The sequence below is a fragment of the Sorex araneus genome, chromosome 5 (assembly GCF_027595985.1).
Source record: "Sorex araneus isolate mSorAra2 chromosome 5, mSorAra2.pri, whole genome shotgun sequence".
In the NCBI taxonomy this organism is placed as follows: Eukaryota; Metazoa; Chordata; class Mammalia; order Eulipotyphla; family Soricidae; genus Sorex; species Sorex araneus.
The window spans coordinates 36,711,467-36,737,175 of record NC_073306.1 but is presented as its reverse complement, the minus strand read 5'-3'; the positions used below and the strand labels follow the sequence as shown (position 1 = coordinate 36,737,175).

The 25,709-nt window shown below is 44.0% G+C and overlaps 1 pseudogene; it reads right to left on the bottom strand.

Moving 5' to 3' along the window:
* Positions 1-1,984: 1,984 nt before the first annotated feature.
* Positions 1,985-16,922, bottom strand: LOC105943213 (60S ribosomal protein L7-like; annotated as a pseudogene).
* Between the last annotated feature and the right edge of the window lie 8,787 nt (positions 16,923-25,709).

Genomic DNA, 25,709 nt, shown 5'->3' with positions numbered 1-25,709 from the left:
CCTGTCAGCCCTCTGGATTCCTGATTCTCTCCACACATATGAGCTTGTCATTTTCTCCAAGTTTAAAAAACCAAACAAACAACCAAACCAAAAAGAAAAAAAACAACTATTCATACTGAGCATTCCCTTGAATAACAGATATTATAGAAGATGAGGGAGGGCAGGCAGGGACAAGTTGTTTGGAACTTTGTTGGCTCCCATCTTTCTGCCATTCCTATCTCCCCCTCTACTGAGAACTGCCGCTTTGGTCCCTGTTTGTTTTCCTCTATTGTGCTGAGAAATCTAGCTCTGTCCTATGCTGAAACTGCAACGTGGATCCATCCTTCCTGTAATACCACTATGTACTGTTAAAACAAACAAATGGAAAACCAAAACAGATCGAGTCACCAAACCACCAAATCATAGATCCACCTCTGGGCTGTAAACTCTATGGCCTTTTTGGAATGGGAGTTGGTGTGTGGGAGACCGGCAGATTCCACTCCCTGTCTGGAGGCTCCTGCCCACATCGTCCAGCATCTCAAAGGCCAAGCTCCACAGCTCCTGCAGTGCCCGACTGGTATGCAACCACAGAATACCTCCAAATATCACAGTCCTGACAGCCCAGCAGGAACACAGCAAATTTTATGGAAGCGTTGCATAGAAGCCCACCAAGTTCATTGAGTGAAAACAACAGCACAACTAGCACCAGCCAGCTCAATAAATCCTCAGAAAATAATTTTAAACATCATTGTGAGATATAACAGTCATTACAAATTGACTTTTACTGATCTATTTCCTCATAATTCCATTTGCCACTTTGTTGTAACAAGCATTTTGAAGTAAAATTGTTTGCTTTTGCTAAGGGGCCAGGTTTTGGGTGTGGGTGGGAAACTGGAAACTGGGGACATTAGTGGAGGGAAGGTCACACAGGTGATAGAATTGCTTTTGTAACACTGAATGCCTGAAAGAACTGTACTAAGAACAACTTTGTAAATCACAGTGTCTAACAAAATAAAAGGAAATATTCTAATGGCAAATATCGCAAAAAATCCCCCCAAATCAGACCAGACCAAAGAAGGATTTAGTCATGTGTGTGTGCATGCGAGCATTAACTTTTTTATTGAATCACTGTGAGATAGATACCCGTACAAAACTGTTCATGATTGGATTTTGGTCATACAGCATTCCAACACCCATCCCTCCACCAGTATGCATTTCCCAGCACCAGTGTCCCCAGGTTCCCTTCCATCACCCCCCCACACCCCACCCCTGCCTGACTCTGCCTCTATGGCAGGCACTTTTCTTCTCTCTCTCTCTCTCTCTCTCTCTCTCTCTCTCTCTCTCGTTGTTTGGGGGCATTGTTGTTTGCAATATTGGTACTGAAAGGTTAGAGTGACGGATTTTAAACTCTGGACTTCACCTGCAAAGCAGTGTGTTCCAGCCTCTTAAGCTAGCTCCCTAGCATCTAACCAATTATAATTTGAAGATATTATTGGCTTCCCTCTCGGAGAGCCCAGCAAGCTACCGAGAGTATCAAGCCCGCATGGCAGAGCCTGGCAAGCTACCCGTGCGTATTGGATATGCCAAAAACAGTAACAATAAGTCTCTCAATGAGAGACGTTACTGGTGCCCGCTCGAACAGATCGATGAGCAACGGGATGACAGTGACAGTGATTATTGGCTTTGTTCAACAATTCAAGAGTGGGGCAGCATCCCATCTAACAAACACAAAGGATCTCTGAAGAGTATATGGTATGAGAGACACTGGGCTCGGTGGTAGAAAGCATGACTCCCAAGTGTGAGGCCTTGGATTGGATCTCTGGTATTGGGGTGGGGTGTGGGCAGGTGTGTGTGGGGGGGATCAGGAAGGCAGTGGCAAAAAGGCAAAATGAAAGATTTACATAGATAGAAAGAGGGCAAGATCAAGATAGGAGCTAATCGTTTCAGGAAAGGGCCCCTTCTTATGAGGTCCTAGCAGGGCGGAGCAGGATGATCACCAATCAGGTCATTTAAAATTGATTGGTTGGTTAATATTTCTTTCCTGGAAGGGACTGAGGCTGGAATAAGGTTTGGTACTAGCGTCTACACCTTCTATAAGATGGGTGGTCTTTTCTGCATCCCATCATGGAGAGAAGAACATTTGAAAGACCAGAGAAAGTTGATTGCTCCTTTGAGGCGTTTTACAACAGTATAGATCTGATGAAAAAGATCCTCCATCAGATGATGCTATATTTACCAAGAGTTCGAACCATCAATGCATTATCTGTTAGGGCAATTTTCTTCTTGTGGATTTTGCCATAACCATGATTGTAAATCAATTCATTTAATGACTTCAGGTTTGGGTTACCCCCATACAAAATATGGTTTTTGTTTACAATCCTCAGCATATTAATTGAAGCCTTGTTGAGCTTAACAAAGGTGCCATTAAAGATCTTGTGAAGGTGAAACGTTGCAGAACCTTTGGACATCTGAGCTCACACCATTGGTACCTCAGAGTCTGATGACAAACACCAATTTGGGTTCTGCAGGAATGTAAAAGTTCCCAGTTTTTCTCACCATCCTAGCCATTCAAATCTTTGTCTTATACATTTGTCTATGTTCCTTGTGATATTGCTCAACTTTCTCATAGGTCAAGCTTCTTCCTCTCTTTTTAAAGCGTCTTTTGGGCAAACTTCTTTCTCAGGCACTTAATCTTCAGCTCTGCGAAATTCTTTTGCTTTTCTTCAGGGCTTCTGGTATATAAGGAACCTTCTTTTTCTTCTCTTCTGAACCCTCCCATGGGTCCAGTTTGAAGAGAGGAAAAACCCCCAGGGTACTTAATTTTATTTACTTACTTTGGCTCTTGGGTCACACCTGATACTTCTTGGGGCTTACTCCTGGTGGAGCTTGGGGGACCATATGGAGTGCTGGAAACTCAAACTGAGCCAGCCTCATGTAAGGCAAGCGCCCTGCCTGCTGTAATTTCTCATTTCAGTGCCCTGGTTTTAAGATGATGGAGAGAAATGCAAAACCCAGTAGCTCATTTTCTGGTGAGAAGTGCTAATATTAGGTCAGTAATTTAGTGTAATTTTGCTTGAGGTTGGAGCTGGCCAAGTCAAACACCTCTAGTGTCACTTGATCATTTGTAATTTAGGGACAGAGATCAAAGAAAAAGGTCTCACTTTGAGTTCAGAGCAGTAAGTCAGAGACTGCTGTGTTCCACAATGTCCACCTTCACCTGCCACAGCAGCAGGGAGTCAGAACTCACTGTGATTCCTAACACCACAAGAGGGGAGACCATGTGGAGCTACAAACTGTCCTTGCCATTCTGCAGAGAAGAGATAAGAAGCTGACATGCAGCTTCATAATGAAGACACTTAGGCTTGTCTTTTTCAATAGGACCTCATGGAGGCCAACAGAGCTGCCGATCTGGCTGGATGCTTGGAGAAGACAAAACCCAGTAGCTGATGTGAAGAGCTTTGATGCTGGGAGCTGGAGAGATAGTACACCGGATAAGGTACTTGCCTTGCACAGAGCTGACCCTGATGCAATCCTTGGCACTGTATAGGGTCCCCTGAGCCGTGCCAGGTGTGATCCCTGAGCACAGAGTTGGGAGCAAGCCCTGAGCACTGTTGGGTATGTATAGAATAGAGGAAAAACCGGTAGTTCAGGTATTGCCCAGAGAGATGTCTCAGTGGACTGAACACATGCTTTACATACAGGAGGCCTGGGCTCAGTCCCTGGAAACATATCCCAAATGTTGGCCAAGGCAATCCCCAAACACTGCTGCGTGTGGTCACCAAATAAACCAAAAACACAAGAGCCTGGATGTTGAGGACTGGAGATGTAGCTCAGTGGTAGAGCTCTTGCTTTGCATGGCTGAGGATCTTGAAAAACAAACAAAAAGAATCAAGTGACTTAGATTAGGGCAGAGGGCTTCCCCGGACTTCAATATTTGATGCTTCCTTCCCCGCACCCCGCACCGCCCCAAACCCTTCCCTGTCCCCACTGATATTAACATGTTCTGATCCTCTTTTACCAGGTACTATCATAAAACCTGGTAAGGTAGGTTATAAGTTGCATTCCAATAGTCTTTTTTTTTTCTCTTTTTCTCCCTTGGTGCCAAGGGTTAAACCCAGAACCTTATACATGCAAGGCATGTCCTCTACCACTGAGTCAAATCCCTGTTTTTTTCTCTTGAGCAGGAAAAGGACATTCACTCCTAGTAGTGCTGGGGACTTTGTGGCACTCCCTGCTTGGACCCTAGGAGGCCACCAGGTTCTCAGAGGCCCTGCAGTGCCAGGGACCAAACTCAGGTCCTCCTATATACAAGACATGCGCTCTACCACTTGAGCCACATCCCAGGTCCCTCGGAAGAGTTGTAGTGAAGAAAAAACAGGAAATCCCAACCACAAATTGGGTGCATGGACTTGGCAGGGTCTCAAGTGAGGGACAGTCTAGTATCCTAAGCTTCCTTCATCTCACAGTCAGTATGATTCTAATCAAATTGGAGATTTGGAAAACCTTCCTGGCCTTCCTTCTGTATTCCTGGCAATTAGGTCCTTCCACAAGCTCTGTGGAAAAGAACCCAAATCCAGTGCATTTTTTCCTGCTGAGTGGATGACAGAACGTCAGAGCGGCAACTCAGGGTCATCATGGGAACCGGCCTTTCTGTAGTTTTGCCAAAGGTCAAGTCTGCAATGAGAGAAGCAAGTGGAACAGGAACCTCTGGAAAACATTGACTTATTCTGATGATTTCCCCACCATCCTCATGCTGATTGCTCAGAAGCTGTTTGCACTGCACAGTGAAGTGTGGAGAAAGGCGGCACGATGAGGTCAAGTGCTGCTATTTATAACATACCAGGCAGGAACACCTTTTCCTTTTAAGTTTATTTACCCCACCCCCACCCTTTGCTTCCCTTTGTTGTCGTTGTTGTTCAATGACTTGGGCCATGCCTGTGTGTTGTGATGCTTATCCACTTGGCTGCAGTGCTAGCAGAGGTCACACTGTTGTACTTGTGGGCTTGCTGAAGACTCTGGTTGCAGTGCTCATCAGGGGTTGCACTCCTGGCCACCATGCTCTGACATCTTTGCCTGGTGGAGCTTGCTGGGGGTTTGTGCACTCTGCTTGGGTGCTCGCACACACTTAATGGGGACTGAATTCATGGACTCACACTTGCAAGGCCCTTGAGTCACTAGGCCATCCCCTCAGCACTCCTCTTTTAAAACGTCATTTTGATGACATGGCCCCTGACTTCCTACAGTGTGGCCAGGGATGACACAGGAGAACAAGTATTCTAGTCGCCTTTGCAACTGGCCTATGACTGTAGATAGGATATGATCTAATTTGGTCATTCCCCCCCAGGTTTTTATTATTATTATTATTTTTAATTTTTATTTTTAATGAATCACTATGAGCGACAGTTACAGACTTACAAACTTTCATGATTAGGTTCAAGTCATACAATGATCTAGTACCCATCCTTCCACCAGTGCCCATTCTCCACCACCAATGTTCCCAGTATCCCTCCCGCCACCCCACTCCCTCCCTGCCTCGGTGGCAGACACATTCTCTTTTACTCTTTCTCTCCTTTTGGGTGTTATGGTTTTCAACACGGATACTAAGTGGTCATCATGTTTGGTCCATAATCTACTTTCAACACAGGATATGATCTAATTTGTATTTTGAGAATTCTTTCTTACTCTTGTGTGGAGAACTGAGAATGACAGAAGTGAAAGAAGGGAGCTAAGTTAGGGGTGACTGCAGCAGCCTCAGTGAAGAGATGATGAGGATTATATCTGGTAGGTGGAACTTCAAAAGAGAGGTTGGATTCTGGATCCTTCTAAAGGGAATATCAATAGAATTGCCACTGAACGGCAGCTGGGGAGGGGTTGGGAGGAAAAAGAGGGTTCATAGGGGCTTTTTAGGGTTACAGTCAGAACTACTCAAGGAAATTTCAGAAAAGGGTGAAGGATAACTTTGTGTTTGTCCTTTCAGCCTTGCCACAGGGAACTTAGTTTACCTTAAAGCAATGTCCTTTCTGTATGGACACAGGAAGACAGTTAATATTATGCTTTGTAACTTGGGAGCTGATTGACCCCAATAATATTTACTCCTGGGCATCTGCTTTCTCAACTCAGTTGCCCTTAGTTCCTAGCACCCCAAAAGCAGGGCCCAATGAGGGACAGAATGGACCCAGGGCAAGCTGTGAGCTACCCTGGCATCGAAATAGGCCAGGCCAAAGCACTCCAATACTCAACTATAAGTTGAGAACACGGTCATAGACAAATGATGTCATGATCCAAAAGTAATGATGAGACTGGGACCCTGCTGGGGTTAGGAAGACTAACCTGACTTGAGGACTGTGGTCTAGAAAATATAGTGAGATGTCCTCAGGAAGAACCAAACTTTAAGTTTGGTATATCTCTTACTGTGCTCATATAGAATGACATTGCTAGAAATATTTGAAGTAGATTTACTACAACTATTTAAGTGGATTAGTAGCTGAGGACGGAAGAAAGGGACACACCCTAACACACCCTTGTTTGGACCCCACCCTTGAGCGGATCTCCTAGTAATCTGGAGTAATCTCCTTAGATTAGATTTTTGTTAATCTCCTCGAGAAATGGTCTTACCCTTCTTTTTTGATTTGTTAATGTTCAACCCACCTTTGTGTCACCGCCCTATGTGATTGCTATATAAACTAAGACTGTGGGAGACAGCAGGACGGAGACAGCAGAGACAGAAGAGGAGACAGCAGAGACAGAAGAAGAGGCAGCAGGACACAGACAGAGGCAGAAGAACACAGATAGAAGAAGACACAGCAAGGAGAAGACACAGAAGCGAGGGAGAAAGGCAGAGGCAAGACAGAAGCAGCAGAGAAGAAACAGAAGCGGAGAGAGAAGATACAGAAGCAGAGACAGAGAGAGGTCAGAAGAAACCAGAGGAGAGACTACAGAGACAGAGACAGAGAGACAGACAGAAGAGAGCACAGCGGCACACACAGAAGCAGAGCACAAGGAGGAGCCATTCCAATCCGGTCCATACACAGCGGCTCAAGAACACCAAACTCTGAGCGGCGCACTCGAGAGAACCGCCCCGAGAGCCCTTGAACAATTACACATCATCACATCTCTGCCCCCCTTGTGCGTGTGTCTTTGTAATTTTTTACAAAAGGGGATGATGGGAATTAGAGAAGGTTTGAAAAAAACAAATAAGAAATTGTTCTTTTGATTCTAGATTTTAAAAAATTAATTAATTTTATTAAATCACCATGTGGAAAATTACAAAGTTTTCAGGCTTATGTCTCAGTATACAATGCTCGAACAGCCGTCCCTTCACCAGTGCACATATTCCACCACCAAAAACCCCAGTCTACCTCCCACCCCCTCAACCCCCACTCCCGCCTGTGTAGCTGATAAATTTCACTTCATTTTCTCTTTACCTTGATTACATTCCATATTTCAACACAAAATTCACTATTGTTGTTGGAGTTTCCCCCCACCCCCCAAAAAAAAAACCAGCCCTGCTGACAAGGAAGCATTTGATAATTAGTTTTCCACTGCTGAGAATGAAGAGATATGAAGTTGTGGCCGCGCGGTTTAGGATTTCTGTATTTTAGTATTTTAGTAATTAAGTCCAGGGAGAAATGTTAGAAATTGCATCATTTCCCTTCCTGGGGAAACATGGGGCCATGGCTTGGTTCACAGTCTAGAGACATTGCTGGAAGCAGTTGCTGGTACCAAAAGTAGTCTAGCTGGCCTCTGGATCGTGGTCGATCAGCAGCAGAGCAGCCGCAAAAATGTGTGGCCACCCGGGTTGCCTTGATCCTAGCTTTGACTTGGTCAAATTTCACATTCCATGGGATACCTTTTTACTTTTTTCTTCCTCCAGGAGTAACTCCTGAGTGCAAAGCCAGGCAGTAACCCCTGTGCATTGCCAGGTGTGACCCAAAAAGAAAAAAAAAATTAATTGAGATTTTGTGGTTTACAAAGTTATCATGTTTTCTCATGAACATATGGGACACCTCTTTTAAGCGATGCAAACTTTTAAGTCAGTCACTAAAATATCCATCTATTAAAGAAGTGACTATAAATTCCAATGCAAATAACATATTTGTAGAAATAATTTTTGTCTCTTTTTTGTCCTTACATGGAAAAGGCTTGGTCTGTCAGTGTGATAACTAGGTGAGTACAAGCAAATTACACTTCTTTGGGAGACTTAACAGCTTAAAATAAATAAATAAATAACTATAATATAATATATATGAAACTGAAAAGATAATACAGAGTTAAGATGCTTGCCTTGTACTTGGATGACCCTGGTCTACTCTTCTTATTGCATGTGGTACCCTTAGCACCACATCCTGAGTAATCCCTGAGCACAGAGTCAGGAGCACTGCTGGGTGTGGTCCAAGAATCATCGGTGTGATATAGTAGTATGCATAGCTTCCGAAAACCAAAATAAAACATATGTACAAACAGATTTGTGGAGAAATAAAACTCCAACACCTACCATGTTTGCAACTCCAGTAATGACATCTAAAAAGAAATTCTCAGGATTTAATTATCAGCCAGAGACAAACCATGTCCAGTTATGGGATCCATTCCTTCCCTCAGTTAACAAAATGTAATGGGATCAGTTAACAAAATGCATGTGTTACATGCCCTCAGTTAACAAGATGTTACATCAGTTGTGCACCAGGCACAGAGGTAGATTGTGGGGCTACAATTGTATGACATCTTCCCTGTCCCTACAGAGTTTGAAATTGTGTTTGGAACAGGGAAATATAGGCACGCTGGGACTTCTTCAACGTCAGCATCCATGATGCTAGAAAACTTGACAGTACTGATAAGGGTTTGCCATTCAGGGAAACACATAACTGAAACTCACAGAAAATTTACTTTTCAGCATTCATAGTAAGGAGAACTGAAAACTTAATCCCTGATAATCACTATAGGATCTGTTGACATGGGAAGGAACCGTGTGAACACTAGTTGCTGAGGGTCACTGGGTGCTGGTGTGAAGGCTGGCTACAAGGCACTCAACAAGAACAGAATGTGGGGAAGAGGGAGAAAACAGTCATAAATACCATCATCAGTTGCATAAGTGATGATTATTCCTTCAACTTGAATTTCTTATGGAAATTTACAAGAAATACTATATCATGGGTAATTTTTATGAGTCATAACTTTATGGGATAATAGACAAAACATAGGGTCAGAGAGATAGTACAGCAGTTAAGGCATTTTCCTTGCATGCGGCCGACCTTGGTTCCATCCTTGGCACCACATACAGTCCTCTGAGCCACCCAGGAGTAATATCTGAGCGCAGAGCCAGGAATTAGCCCTGATTATCTCTGGGTGTGACCCCAAAACTAGAAAAAAATGGATAAAATATATATTGGTCTCTGCCCCAATTTTATTGTACAGAGTTCCTAAAATTCTTGTCACTTCATAAGTGATAACAGCACTGGGAGCACCTTTTGTTCCAATATTTGGTTGTTAGTCCCAGTTTCTGATACAAAATCCCTTTGACCTTCCTGGGGAACATAAGTGTCATTTGTTCCCATGGTGCGAGTTAGTGGGCTCTTGGATGGAGGAAGGTTACTTGAAAGATCAGTCAAAATCAGAAGCTTAGGTTTTTGAGTCCCACTCTCCATTTTCCAGAATGGGGAAGGCCTGAAAACAGTAATAATGGATCAGGCCTACCTGAAGGCGTGCGAAACCTACACAAACTTCCCAAACAAATTGGGTTAGGACGTCCAGGGAAGCACAGTGGTGGAGCCTAGAGAGGGATAAAATCCTGTGTTCCTTCCGTCCAGATGCTCCTCTATGCCCACTCATACCCTTTAGAATAAACTGGCAAGTTTAACATCCACAGTTTGCCTGGATCCCAGGGGTCACTTCTTCAGGCTGATGGAACCCAGAGTGGGGGGTTGAGGCACAGGGGGTATTTTTTTATTTATAATGTATAGTAATTGGATAGAAGCATAGAAAGTAACATCAACTTGCCACTGATACCCGTAATGGAGCCGTTGAGGAGTCATGTGTGGGAACTACATCCTTTATCCGTGGGATCTCTAAGGAGATGGTTTCAGAATTGAGTTACACTAGAGGATACCCAGTTGGAGGCTCAGAGAATTGCCTGGTGTTGGGGGTAACCTCACAACCTCTGCTGTCTCAAACATGAGTGGTTGTGTTAGAAGAGTAAGGGAGAACTGGGAGGAAGGAGATTGCGTCTTTCCTTTTAAGCTTGCGGCGTGTAGAAAATAGAAAGTCTGATGTGTATATAAAATCATGATTCTTCTCTTTTCTCTTTTCTTTTCTTTGCCCCTAGAATTGTATATGACGTGGGTTGGTGATGGTTAAAATTTTCATTTTGTCCACAAGTTGCAAGACAGCAGGGGGTGGGAAAGTGGGGTGGAAGTAAGGAAAGAATGGATGCCATAAATGAACATGGCTTGTCTCTTTTGGAAGGAGTTCAGTGCATTTTTTTTTTGTTGTTTGTAAGTGAGATAATTACATTATGTTAGGCAGAGGCATTAAAAAAATTGTATATGGTATGAATAAAAGTGGGAAGACGTTGCTTGGCAACCCATGGTTGGAATGCAGAGTACATCTGTTGTTTTTCTCTATCAGCATTCTATCTCCTTCTTTTGGAGATTGCCCCCCCTCCCCCATCACATGCTGGCTTGGTGGGGCTGTCAATCACAGCTCTCTGCTCTTCTTTACTTACAGGATGACATTCACTCCCTACAACATCCATTGGAAACACATATTCTGAAAAATTATTTTAGTGGGAGTCAGGAGAACTGAAAGCCCTCAAAGCTGATTCATTCTGAGGCAGCATCCTGAAAGGACTTTCTGTTTGTTCCTGTCATGTACATATCCAGAACTACCTCGATTGCTATATATCTTGTAGTTAGGCTATTAAGACTGCCTTTTGACTTTGTGACTTTTCACATTTTGTTAAAAAAAATTCATATTCCCACTTAAGCAAGTTAAGAATTGGTTTCTGGGGCTGGAGAGATAGCACAGCGGGTAGGGCGTTTGCCTTGCACGCGGCCGACCCGGGTTCAAATCCCAGCATCCCATATGGTCCCCTGAGCACGGTCAGGGATAATTCCTGAGTGCAGAGCCAGGAGTAACCCCTGTGCATCGCCAGGTGTGACCCAAAAAGAAAAAACAACAACAACAACAAAAAAGAATTGGTTTCTGTTGCTTATAACCAAAAAGTTGAACTAGTAGTTGATCCCTTCGCATTAAGTTTAGGAAGTTTCCATAGCAAAAATGTCACTAACTCAGTTAGAAGCATATCATAGTAAAGAGAATCCCCAAGAAGATACTTACTGCTATGGCATTCTGGTGTTGTTTTTGAGTCACAGCCGATGGTACGTAGGGGCTACTCCCCAAGTGGTACCAAGAGGACCAAGCAAAGCTGGGATTGAGCCCAGGTCTCCCTTATTAGTATGCACTGCAGCCCTTTGAACTTTCTCCCAGACCCCTGATCTAGCTTTTTCAGTACATGACTATAGCAATTTTCTCCCCAAATATACCTCTACAGTCTACAGTCATATTACCCTGAATGTGCCTGATCTCGTCCATATATACCTCTATAGTGTCTATATTGGAAAAGGTTTCTAGGAAGGTACCAGTAGCTGCTGAAACAGTATTTATAGCTACTACCCAGGATACTCTAGGTAGCCTTCTAGAATTTGCACTAGCAATGAACCTACAGAGAATTCCATTCAAATGATTGTGGTGTCAGGGCAACAAATTGTTGATCTCCTCTCAGAATCCCGGTTTCTGGATTTGACTACTTCCTGTGACACCTCCTTTTCTTGAATGTTTCTTGAAATGCACAATGAAGCACCCTTGGGACCAGCCTAGACTGTACTAAACCATCAGGTAGATGAGTTTGTGTATCACAAATCATGAATCACGAAACCCTGTTGATTGTCAAATTGCTCGAGTGGCCTCAGTAACCTCTCCATTTGTCCTATCCCTGAGATTTTAGAAGCCTCTCTCTACTCAGCCTTCCCAACGATGCTGCATTGGAGGCTCTTTCAGGGTCAGGAGAATGAGATCCAGCTTATTACTGGCTTTGGCATATGGATACACCATGGGAAGCTTGCGAGGCTCTCCCATGTGGGTAGGAAACTCTCAGTAGCTTGCTAGTATCTCCCAGTTTCTCCCAGAGAGAGAAGTAGGTTATAAGATATCACTTCTGGGAGCTTGCTTTTAAGTCTCTGGATGTTGGCCATTGATGGGATTACACATACCTGGGTTTCTCTGCCGGTACCTTCATGTGAGAGGCCTGTCTGAACATGTGGAGAGGGGCCTTGAGCATGGCTGTGGCTAGGTTCCGGTGGTGGTCTGCCTCCGGGAGCTCTGCTCGGGGCAGGGAGGGAAGCTGGAGCCTATCCCCTCTGAGGGGCCCTGGTGAAGAGAGCCAGGCGTGCGGGCAAGAGACATCCAAAATGCCCTGTGTCAAAACCCTAGCTGATATCATCCCCAGAGAGTAGGTGTACTCGGAGATGGAGAATCTAAGGAAGTTTAATAAAGTTAAGTAAGGTCACAAGGGTGACCTTACAAGGGTGGGGTCCTGAGCTGACAGGATTAGTTTCCTAAGAAGTCAGTGGAGAACTTGCTTTCCTTCTCCTTCTCCCTCTCTGCAGGCACACATACTGTAGAAGGCCCCAGGAAGACATAAGAAACAGGCTGTCTGCAAGCCAGAATTTGAGTTAGCTAGTACCTTGATCTTCAATTTTTCTAGCCTCCAAAACTATGAGAAAACCAAATTTTTTCTGTTTCAGCCACTAGTCTATGATATTTTATTATAGCAACCTTAGATTTAAATGGCGGAGAAGATAGTCTAGGGGTTAAGGCACTTGCTTTGCACGTGGATGACTCCAGTTTAATCCTCATGACATGGTCCCCTGAGAACCTCTGGGAGTAATCCTTGAGCATAAAGCCAGGAGTATCCCCCTGGGTATTAACCCCCAACACCTACCCTCAAATACTTTAAAGTAGAGAGAAAGGTATTAATGACTTTCATTTCTCTTATTTGAAATAACTGTCACCCAAACTACATCTAATGTAGACACCTTTTCACATTAAGAAGTTACAATGGGAGGCACCGGCCCCTCCTGCTGCCGAGATGTGATCCCAAGGGTCCGCATGCGTGTGCGGCCTCTCCGCAGCTGCACAAGCATGAATCCAGACCCAGCTAAACCACTTTTTTTTTTTTGCTTTTTGGGTCACACTTGGCAATGCAAAGGGGTTACTCCTGGCTCTGCACTCAGGAATCACCCCTAGCGGTGCTCAGGGGACCATATGGGATACTGGGAATGGAACCTGGGTCGGCCGCATGGAAGGCAAACGTCCTACCTGCTGTGCTATTGCTCCAGCTCCCCAGCTAAACCACTTTTGACATGGGCGGCTCCTTGCAGAATGTCTTCAGCCTGAGAACTAAGCCGAGACCCCATGCCTGCCCAGGAGGGGAAAGGTATTTCTCTCTCTGCCTCTTCCTTTCTGGGGATGAAGGGCGTGGGGATCGCCATATTATGACGACCACAGATGGGGTTTACAAGCTTGCAATGATCCAATATACGGAAGAAATATCCCTGGACTTAGTTGTTAAAGTACAGAAATCCAAAACCGAGAGGCCGCAGTAGCGGCCGCTCGACCTCATTTCTCTTCACAACAGGTCTGACTCTAGTCGGGTACTCCTAACAATAATGGTGAGGTTTGTGTTGAAATATTGAATGTAACCAAAGTAAATAGAAAGTAAAGTGAAATTTATCAGTTACAAGGCGGGGTGTGTGTGGTGCGGGGGTGGGCGGGATGGGAGGTGTACTGTGGTTTTTTTTTTTTGGTGGTGGGATATGGGCACTGGTGAAGGGATGGTTGTTTCAGCATTGTATGACTAAGACTTAAGCCTGAAAGCATTGTAATTTTCCACATGGTGATTCAATAAAATAAAATTCTTATTAAAAAATAAAAAGAAGTTACAATGGGGCTGGGGGTGTAGCTCAGAGATAGAGCACTTGCTTATACGTGAGGTCCAGGACTCAGTTTCCCAAGCACAAAACTGGGAGTAGCCCCTGAGCACCAATGGGTGTGGCCCCCAAAACAAAAAACAAAAAACAAAAAAATGAAGATAGAAACTTTTTTTGTTGTTTGTTTTTGTGTGACACCTGGTTATGCTCAGGGATTACTCCAGGCCATGCCCAGGAACCATACAGGATGCCTGGGACTGAACCTGGGTCGATTGCATGGAAGGCGAACACCCTACTGGCTGTACTATTGCTCTGAAATTCCACCCCCCTTGCTTTTTAAGGTGTCTGCAATAAAACTCAGGGCTGCACACATAGGCTAATGCTCTACTGCTGAGTCACATCCCACTCTGAGTCACATCCCGACCTTCAAGAAGTTAAAATGAATTGACTGGGTGGTTTTTTTTTGTTGTTGTGGGGGAGGTGGAGTGAATGGAAAATGTGAGAGAACCAATTCTAAGTTTTGTTTGATTCAATATGTAATCCATAAAATTCTTTTCACTATAGCAAAGTAATTATCCTACCACCACCACTGCACATACACACAAACATTAAAACAGAAATGACATTAATCATTAGGGCAATAAAAAACAAAACCCCAATGAAATATTCTTTCACACCCACCAGGATTGTTACAACAGACCATAACAAGTGCTAGAGAGAATGTGGAGAAATTGAAGCTCTGGTACATTGCTGCTGGGAGTGTAAAGTGACGCAGCCCAGGTGGAAAATAGTTTGGCAATTTCTCAAAATATTAACCACAGCGTTGCCATTCTAGCGTGAATGACCCACCAGTTCTACAATTAGGTCTATACCCAGGGAAACTGAAGACAGGCTAACACAAAAACTTGCACATAAATAATCAGGGCAGTCCTGTTTATAATGAACAAAAAGTGGAAAAAACCTAAATGGTCATCCACTGAGGAATGCAAAAACAAAGTGTGGTATTATCCACCTGTGAGATAATGCTCAGTCATGAAAAAGAATGAAGCACTGAGACATGCTGCAGTGCGGGTGAACTTGACAACACTCCGCTAAGGGGAAGAAGCCAGACCAACGGCCACAGGTTGTATGATCCCACCTGCGTGAAATGCGCAGCACAGGCAAACTCATGGAGACAGAAGAGAGAGTGACTGTCTGGTGCTGGGTTGGGGAGTGGGAAATGATTGTTAAGTGTTATGCTGATGCTCTGGGGGGGATGAAAATGTTCTGGAATTAGACAGTGGTAGTGTTTGCTCAATCTCATAAATATACTAACGACTACCAAACTAGGCATTTAGGAGAGTGAATTTTATGGTATGTGAATTATATCTCAATAAAGAAAACCAGAAAGGATAACAAGCTGACATAATTAAAGTGAGCTATAATTAAGGGGCTTGGACGGCCAGCCAGCACAGCCAGCCATGTGCTAACACTATCCAACTTGCATTTTCTAACAAACTTTAAACACGAGAGAATTACTCATACAACAAGGAGAAAGGGCTGATTATAAATGATGGAAATTAATCTCAAGGAAAATCTGTGTGGTCTATAAAGCTAATTGTAAAAGTTTCAGTACAAAGTTCTACAAATATATATAAATATTTAAATGCATAATATATATTATAGAAAAGTCATAGTTTTCTATAACTTTGTTGTATAAGTTAACATATGCTAGCAGTTTAACAAATCTTGACCTCCCAAATGCCTCATAAAAATAAAGACTTTATTTTTTCAAATTTAGTTTTTTTGGGGACCACACCCAGCAATGCTCAGTATTTATTCCTCAATGTGAAGTTCTCAGGGTTTAATCCTGGCTCTGCATTCAGGGAACACTCCTGGTGGGGTTCTGAGGACCATATGGGATGCTGGGGATAGAACCCAGATTAGCACTGTGCAAGGCAAGTTCCCTACCTGCTATATTATCGCTCTGGCCTATAAGGGCTATTTTTTTTTTCATTGAATCACAGTGAGATACAGTTATAAAGTTGCTCATGATTGATTTTCAGTTATGCAATATTCCTACACCCATCTTTTACCAGTGTACATTTTCCACCACCAAAGTTCCCAGTTTCCCTTCTGCCCCCTCCCCTTCTCCCTTCTACCTCCACCTCCACCTGCCTCTGTGGCAGGCATTTTTCTTCTTTCTCTCTTTCTCTACAGGCTCATTTTTTACTACTGAAATCTAAAACATGATTGTTCTTCTTTAAGTAATGATTCAGAACCCAGGCTTCTTGCACCTATGTCTCCACCCTGGAGGATCAAAGTGTTTTTTTTTCTTTTTTTCTTTTTGGGTCACACTCAGCAATGCTCAACGGTTACTCCTGGCTCATGCACTCAGGAATTACTCCTGGTGGTGCTCGGGGGAACCATATGGGGATCAAACCTGGGTCGGCCACATGCAAGGCAAATGCCCTACCTGCTGTGCTATTGCTCCAGCCCTGGAACAAAGTGTTTTTAAAGTTGCCACAGAAGAGAAAGAATATGAAGTGTCCACAACTCCATTGAGCAAATTCTACACACAACCATACCCATCTGCCAGGGAAGCTGAGAAGTATAAGCTGAAGAGTACCCAGCAGGAAAGGAAAAAGGTTTGTTAAGGAAACCGGAGATGGCTCAAAGAGCTAGTGCTTATGCTTTGCATGCCAGAGGCCCAGTTTCATCCCCAGAACCCAACAGTGCCACTTGCACTGCCCCCTCCACCTCCTTTTCCCATCTCCAAAAAACAGAGGTTTGTTGACTTGTTAACCAATGTCTGTCACACCTTCCCCATGAATAACTGTCAGTACACTAGAACAAAGTGCTGTTTTGTTACACATGTGTTAATATATAATTGTACCTTAAAAATGAAACTACACCATGCATATTGGATACTATGCATGGGTAGGCAGCTATAACTGCACTTGCCTCATCATCATCATCCATATTCGCTCATATGCACTGATGTAAACCTTAGTAACCTCAAGCAGACATTACGCATAGTGACTCAGATGCTTTCCATGCCCATCAGATACTACCCAGCACACTCTCTCACTGCATGCCTATGCAAATGACTAAACCACAGTAAAAATAGTTGAATGCTAAAGATGGGTCACTGATCTACTAAGCTTCACTTCTTATTGAGTTACCTGTTCACACTTTCAAAATACATTTGATGTTTTCAGGTTTCAAAATTTATTTCCTCTCCCCTTTCCTTTTTGTTGTTGTTGGTCACACAAACATGTGTAGTTCACACATTTGGTTATGGTGCTAGTGTACATTTTGACTCGTGCATTCCAGCCCTTTGGGCTATATTCCTGGCCCCTGCACACTTTTAGTTTTATTTGTGGTGCTCTCTGGAGACTGTAGTCAATATGTGAACAGTGCTTGGTATTGAACTCATGGCTTCAGGATTGCAAGGCAGGTACTCAACCATTGAGAAATCCCTGGGCCCTGCTTTTATGCTGTGATTTTTTTATATTATTAGCTATTTTCCATTTTTATGTTAACCTCAGATGCAATTCATCATCAAGAAGTCAGACAATAACAAAGTTTAGAAAAAATGAGAGAAATTGGAACCCTGGTACATTGCTGGTTGGAACATAAAATGATATATCCAGGTGGAAATAATTTTGTAGTTTCCTGAAGAGTTAAACATAGAGTTGCTGTAGAACCTAATGGTTTTACTTCTATGTACATTTCAAGAAAAATGAAAATATAAGTTCATGTCAAAACTTGTACACATAGGGGTTAAGACATACAAGGTCAACCTTGCATGTGCTTGTATGTGACTGACCTTGATTTGATCCCAGCATTATATATAGACACCTGAGAATAAAACCAGCCCCTGAGCACTGTTAGGTGTGATCCCTCACCTCCCCAGAAAAAAAATCTTGTGCAAAAATGTTAACTGCTATACTGTATATGATAGACTATAGAGATACACACACACACACGCACATATCATTAATATGATGTTTTTATGTATATTTTTGTGCTTGTGTTTACAAGTGTATCGTTTCATGTTTAGTGTTTTATGTTTTGTGTCGCAGCCGCACAACACACCATAAGACACTTAATACCCATTATTCCCGCACCATATTTGATAGGTTTAAATTTGGTGTGAACCATGGTATTAACTTTAAGGGTGATTGGAGGCCACCCTAAAAGCCTTTGTCCCTCTCGGAGAGCCCAGCAAGCTACCGAGAGCATCCTGCCCACACAGCAGAGCCTAGCAAGCTACCTGTGGCGTATTCGATATGCCAACAACAGTAACAACAATTGGCCTCATTCACCTGTCACCGAAAGAGCCCCCAATATGGCAGCGTTAAGAAAGATGAACAAGGAGAGGCTGAAAAAAATTTTGGGGACAAATTAGACTGCCAAAAAGAAGAAAGACTAAAATGATTGTCTGTACTTTCTTTTTTTTTTTTTTTTTTTTTTGCTTTTTGGGTCACACCTGGCGATGCACAGGGGTTACTCCTGGCTCTGCACTCAGGAATTACCCCTGGCCGTGCTCAGGGGACCATATGGGATGCTGGGATTCGAACCCGGGTCGACCGCGTGCAGGGCAAACGCCCTACCCGCTGTGCTATCGCTCCAGCCCCCGATTGTCTGTACTTTCAACGCAATTATGTTGGCATCAGAAGCATCCATCAAGGACCTGATAAATGGCGCAAGTGCAGAAGATCAAGTACGACATATTGGTCTGACCGAAATGAGGAGACATCAATCACATCACGCCATTTTTGACACTGGAGAATAATTGTTCCTCGGAACATGTGACAACAGAGGCGTTGGTGGCGTTGGTGTCCTTGTCAACACGAACTTGACCATGAGCATTGATTCATTCGAATGCCTAACAACCCAAGTTGGATGATTTCACTTGAATAGATGTGGCTCACTGCTGGCAGTTTCTATCTTCGTCCTCTATGCACCAACTTCCAACTACAATGAAGAAGAAATTGAGAGGTTCTACACAGAACTGGAGACGTTCTATAAAGAAGACCACACCTTCTACAAGATCATTGTAGGTGATTTTAATGCCAAGATAGGTCCAAGAAGGTCACCCGAAGAACTCCACATTGGGACACATGGCCTAGAATGGAATGATGAGGGTGAGAGACTGTCTGAATTCATCATGTGGACCAAGACCATCCATGGTAACTCACAGTTCCAGAAGGCCGAATCTAAACGCTGGACATGGGAGTCTCCTGGTGGACAGTTCCACAATAAAATTGACCACATCATATTCAATCGAAGGTTTTGCCTGACCGATGTCGCTCTTGTCCAAAATTCCAAACAAGATCAGACCACCGTCTCCTTCATGCAAAATTCTGCTTCACAGAGCGGGGAGAAAAGTCTGCAAAATTTAAGTCTAAGAAGGCAACTCCCATAATGACCACCAACTGGGAGCTCTTTGGCACTATTGCAGCAATGTGAGAAGATGCCGTCCTTGACAACATCGATGAGGAATGTGATCAACTTGTTCTGCACCTCCATGACTGTGCGAAGAATGCCGAGAGTGAGAAAGCCACAAACAGACGCCTGTCTTCAGAAACTTTCAAGCTCATTTGTCAACGTAGTTTGGCGCGAGCCTCAGGCAACCACAAGCTAACATCCGAACTCACAAAGCTGTGCAGAGAAGTGATAAAGGAAGATCTCAAAGAGAGAAGAGCAGCAGTGTTGGCTGATGCGGCAGAAGTCAGGAAAAGTATTCGCAATGCTTGTCTGTCCTTCACCAACTACAAGACCAAGATGACTGCCCTCCGATGTCCTGATGGATCTATCACATCTTCCAGAAGGACAATGGAGAGGATTATTCATGACTTCTACTCGGATCTCTTTGACAGCCACGTCCACCTGCCCACATACCAAATTCAGCAGGATGGATATGTCGTTCCCAATGTCCTCCCTTCTGAAATCCGACACGCTATTTCATCAGTAAAGATGCGTACAGCACCTGGTCCAGACAAGGTCAGGAAGACAAGCATTGCGAATACTTTTTCTGAACACCTGAAGAATCTGCCACCAGTACTCGTCAGTACACTGGCTCGGCTCTTCACATGCTACCTGTCTGAATGCAAGGTTCTGTCCCAATGGAAAACCAGCAGGACCGTTCTGTTGTACAAGAAGGGAGACATCCACGACATCAGCAACTATCGCCCAATCTGCCTGCTGTCTGTCCTCTAAAAGTTGTTCACTTGTGTCATCCTGAATAGACTAGGCAGAACAGTAGACGAAGGACAACCATGTGAGCAAGCCGGGTTCCGGAGGAGATTCAGCACAATCGACCATATCCACACAGTGACCAAACTCATTGAAGTTTCGTGAGAGTTCAAGATGTCGTTCTGTCTAACGTTCATTGACTTAAAGAAGGCCTTCAATTCTGGTCATTGAAGCCCTGGCCAAACAGGGCATTCAAACTCAGTATATCAAAATCCTCTGCGAACTGTATTGTGGATTTACCACCATTATCTCACCATTCTACAAGGAAGTGATCATTGATGTAAAGAGAGGGGTGCAGCAGAGTGATACCATTTCACCGAAACTCTTCAGTGCCACCCTCGAGAATGTCATGTGACAACTGGAATGGGAAGGAATGGGAGTGAAGATAGATGGTTGGCAATTATACGACCTCTGCTTCGTGGATGGCATTGTTCTCATAATACCAAACATTGGCCAAGCGGCACAAATACTGGCCGACTTCGACCACGAGTGTGGAAAGGTCAGATTGCAGCTGAATCTCAACAAGACGATGTTCAACAAACTGGTCCCTGAAGCTCCATTTGCTCTCAATGGAAAGAGTATCTCCAGATGCAGCAACTATGTGTACCTGGGTTGAGAAATCAACATGAGGAACAACTTGGTGCCAGAACTGCGCAGGAGGAAGAGAGCAGCGTGGAATGCCTTCAAGAGCATTAAAGAAGTGGTTAAGAGAATGAAGAACCTCCGACTCCGGGAACATCTTTTCGATTCCACCATTCTTCCTGCACTAACATATGCCTCAGAGACCTGGGCCCTACGCAAACAGGATGAGAACGTTATTAGGGTAACCCAAAGAGGAATCGAAAGAGCTATGCTAAGAGTATCACGTCTTACTCAAGTGAGAGAAGGAATCCGGAGTTATGACCTCCGTTGATGGTCAAGAATCAGGGATGTTGTCTCGTTTGCCAAGGCATCAAAAATCAGATGGGCCGGTCATGTAATGCGATTCAGAGGTGACCGCTGGACTAGAGCTGTTACTGACTGGATTCCACGGGACGTCAGAGGACCTTGTGGCCGCCCACCAACTAGATGGTCAGATTTCTTCGTCAAATCCCTGAATGAACGATTTGAGGCTCTTCGTGTGCCTAGAGCAAGCAGATATCATTGGGCTGCACTAGCACGCGACAGGGACAAATGGAGACGTTACTGGCTCCTGCTCGAGCAAATCAAAGATCAACGGGATGACAAGTGATACAAGTTTTAAAATTGCATAAACTGTATTTATAACCTTTGACATTTTTGTTTGTTTTTGTTTTGGGCCATACTTTGTTGTGTCCAGGGCTTACTCCTGGCTCTGCACTCAGGGACAACTCCTGGAAGGCTCAGGGGTGCCAGGGATAGAACCTGGGTTGGCCACATGTGACGCAAGTACCCTGTCCACTGTGCTATTGCTCTGGCTCAGACTAAAAAGTTTGTTTGTTTGTTTGTTTGGGGGCCACAACCGGTGGTACTCAGGGCTCACTCCTGGCTCTGTACTCAGAAGTCACTTCTGGAGGGGTTCTGGGGGCCATAATGATTCTAGGAATTAAACCCGGGTTAGCTGCATGTAAGCCAAACACCTACCTGATGGATATACTATCTCTCCAGCCCAACTTGTGATAAATTCTTATGACATTTTAAAATTTCTATTTTATATTAGTCTATCTCTAATAAATATATTTTTACAAAATACCTGGCTGTTATATAACACACAGTAGGTAATCATTAAATGGTAGCCATATAACTCATAGTAGAAATTATCTATCTTTGCCTTCACAGAGTGCCCTCTAAGATCTACTAGTAGGACTTTGGTTTAGTTTTATGGGCTGGAGAAGGGAAGTAGTCCTAAGTAGCGAGAAGTGACTGTTTCCTGATCCTATCAACTTAGGAATTGTCACTGTCACTGTCATCCTGTTGCTCATAGATTTGCTGGAATGGATGACAGTAACGTCTCCATTGTGAGATTTGTTGTTACTGTAAAATCCAGAAATTACTAGAATTTTCTAGCTTTAACTGTTTTGCCATCTCCATAATTTGCAGTGATTTATGTAGACTACTTGGTAATTTTTAAAATTTCTATCCACATAATAAATAAACAAATCTATAAAATGCAGATTCATATATGAACTCTAGAAAATGTCCCAAGTACTATTTATTTATATTTATTTATTTATTTTTGGGTGGGGGGTACTCAGAAACTATTCCTGGCTCTGTACTCAAGGGTCACTTCTGGCGATGCTCAGGGGACTATATGTGTTGCTCGGGATCACACTGGAATTGCACACATGTGCGACAAGTGCCTTACTTTCTGAACTATCTCTCCAGCACCCTCATAAACTAAACATAACTAGGCTTTTGCTTTTGTTTTTGTTTGGGGCCACACTTGATGGTGCTCAGGGTTTACTCCTAACTCTGTGCTCAGGAATCATTTTTGGTCGTGCCCAGGGAACCATGTGTGACTGGGGATCAAACCTGGTTCAGCTGCATGCAAGGCAAGCACCTTGGCCACTATACTATTTCACTGGCCCTATAACTGAGTTTTAAAAGCATCTGAGTAAATAGAAATGCATCTCCAATTCTTGGAAGGGAAGACTTAAAATGTTCCGACCAGCAAAACTAATACATTTAATAAAACTGTAATCTGGACTTGAGGTGAACTCCTGGTGGTATTTAGGTGATTTGGTTCTGGGGGGTGAATTTGGGCCTCCTGCATGCAAAATATGCACTCAGCCTACTAAACTATCTTTAAACCTATTTCCCTTGGAACCTGGACTGGATTCAGTGATTCAATTGATAGACTGCTAACTTGTTTATCAATAGCATGCAGGAGAAATATTGTTCTCAGACTTCCTGAGATCATTAGAAATATTGCAACTCTCAACTGGATCTTTTAGGGGCTGGAGCAATAGCACAGCGGGTAGGGCGTTTGCCTTGCACTCGGCCAGCCCAGGTTCGATTCCCAGCATCCCATATGGTCCCCTGAGCACCACCAGGGGTGATTCCTGAGTGCAGAGCCAGGAGTAACCCCTGTGCATGACCCAAAAAGAAAAAAAATCAACTGGATCTTTTAGAGAGAGGTTTTTGTTTGTTTGTTGTTTGTTTGTTTGTTTGATTTTGGTGTAGCACACAGTCAGCAGTGCCCAGGGACCACTCCTGGCTCAGGGGACCATAAGGCTCAGGGGACCATATATGTGCTCACTTGTATCACTTGTCATCCCGTTGATCTTCGATTTGCTTAAGTGGGTGCCAGTAATGTCTCCATTCATCTCTGTTGTGTGCTAGAGTAGCCCAATGGAATCTGCTCGCTCCAGGAACATGAAGAGCCTCAAACCATTCGTTCAGGGTTTTGACAAAGAAGTCTGACCATCTCGTTGGTGAGCGGCCATGTGCCCTTTTGACATCCCATGGAATCCAGTCAGTAACAGCTCTAGTCCAGTGGTCGTCTCTAAATAGCATTACATGTCTGGCCCATCTGATTTTTGATGCCTTGGCAAACGAGACAGAGTCCCTGATTCTTGACCGTCGACGGATGTCAAAACTCCGAATTCCTTCTCTCACTTGAGTGAAACATGATACTCCAAGCATAGCTCTTTCGATTCCTCTTTGGGATACCTGAAAAGCAAAAGCGTTCTCATCCTGTTTTCGTAGGGCCCAGGTCTCTGAGGCATATGTTAGTGCAAGAAGAATGGTGGAGTTGAAAAGGTGTGCCCAGAGCCAGAGGTTCTTCATCCTCTTAACCACTTCTTCGACACTCTTGAAGGTGTTCCATGCTGCTCTCTTCCTCCTGCGCAGTTCTGGCACCAAGTCATTCCTCATGTTGATTTCTCGACCTAGGTACACATTGCTGCTGCATTCGGAGATGTTCGTTCCGAGAGCAAATGAAACATCAGGAACTAGTTCATTTTTCATGAACATCGTCTTGTTGAGATTCAGCTGCAATCCGACCTTTCCACACTCTTGGCCAAAGTCGGTCAGCATTTGTGCCGCTTTGCTAATGTTTGGTGTTATTAGAATGATGTCATCAGTGAAGCGGAGGTGGTGTAGTTGCTGACCATCTATCTTCACTCCCATTCCTTCCCATTCCAGTTGTCACATGACATTCTCGAGGGTGCCACTGAAGAGTTTCGGTGAAATGGTATCACCCTGCCGAACCCCTCTCTTTATGTCGATGATCACTTCCTTGCAGAATGGTGAGATCATGGTGGTGAATCCATAATACAGCTCTCGGAGGAGCTGAGTTGATGCACTGAGTTGATGGACTGAGTTTGAATGCCCTGTTTGGCTAGGGCTTCAATGACCATGTCAGTCTCAACAGAAACAAATTCTTTAAATTGATGAACGTTAGACAGAGCAGCATCTTGAACTCTCGCAAAACTTCAATGAGCTTGGTCATGGTGTGGATATGGTCGACTGTGCTGAATCCCTTTCAGAACCTGGCTAGTTTGCATGGTTGTCCTTCATCTAGTGTTCTGCTCATTCTATTCAGGATGACTCAAGTGAACAACTTGTAGACTATGGACAATAGGCAGATTGGGCAATAGTTGTTGATGTCGTGGATGTCTCCCTTCTTGTACAATAGAACGGTCTTGTAGTTGGTGAAGGACAGACAAGCATTGCGAATACTTTTCCTGACTTCTGCCGCATCAGCCAACACTGCTGCTCTTCTCTCTTTGAGGTCTTCCTTTATAGCTTCTCTACACAGCTTTGTGAGTTCGGACGTTAGCTTGTGATTGCCTGAGGCTTGTGCCAAACCACGTTGGGGAATGAGCTCGAAAGTTTTCAAAGAGAGGCATCTGTTTGTGGCTTTCTCACTCTCGGCATTCCTTGCACAGCCATGCAGGTGCTGAACAAGTTGATTGTATGTATTCCTCATCAATGTTGTCAAGGACGGCATCTTCCCACATTGCCGCAATAGTGCCAAAGAGCTCCCAGTTGGTGTTCATTCTGGGAGTTCTCTTCTTCTTCTTTTTTTTTTTTGCTTTTTGGGTCACACCTGGCGATGCACAGGGGTTACTCCTGGCTCATGCAGTCAGGAATCACTCCTGGCAGTGCTCAGGGGATCATATGGGATGCTGGGAATCAAACCCGGGTCGACCGCATGCAAGGCAAACGCCCTACCCGCTGTGCTATCGCTCCAGCCCCCATGGGAGTTCTCTTCTTAAATATAAACTTTGCAGTCCTTTCTCCCTGCTCTGTGAAGTAGAATTTTGCGCGAAGGAGACGGTGGTCTGATTCCATTTGGAATTTTGGGACAACAGCGACATCGATCAGGTAAAGCCTTCGACTGAATATGATGTAGTCAATTTTATTGTGGAACTGTCCACCAGGAGACTCCCATGTCCAACATATCTAACTCCCATGTTAGATATGGCCTTCTGGAACTGTGAGTTACCATGGATGGTCTTGGTCCACATGATGAATTCAGACAGTCTCTCACCCTGTGTGTTCCATTCTAGGCCATTGGTCCCAATGTGGAGTTCTTTAGGC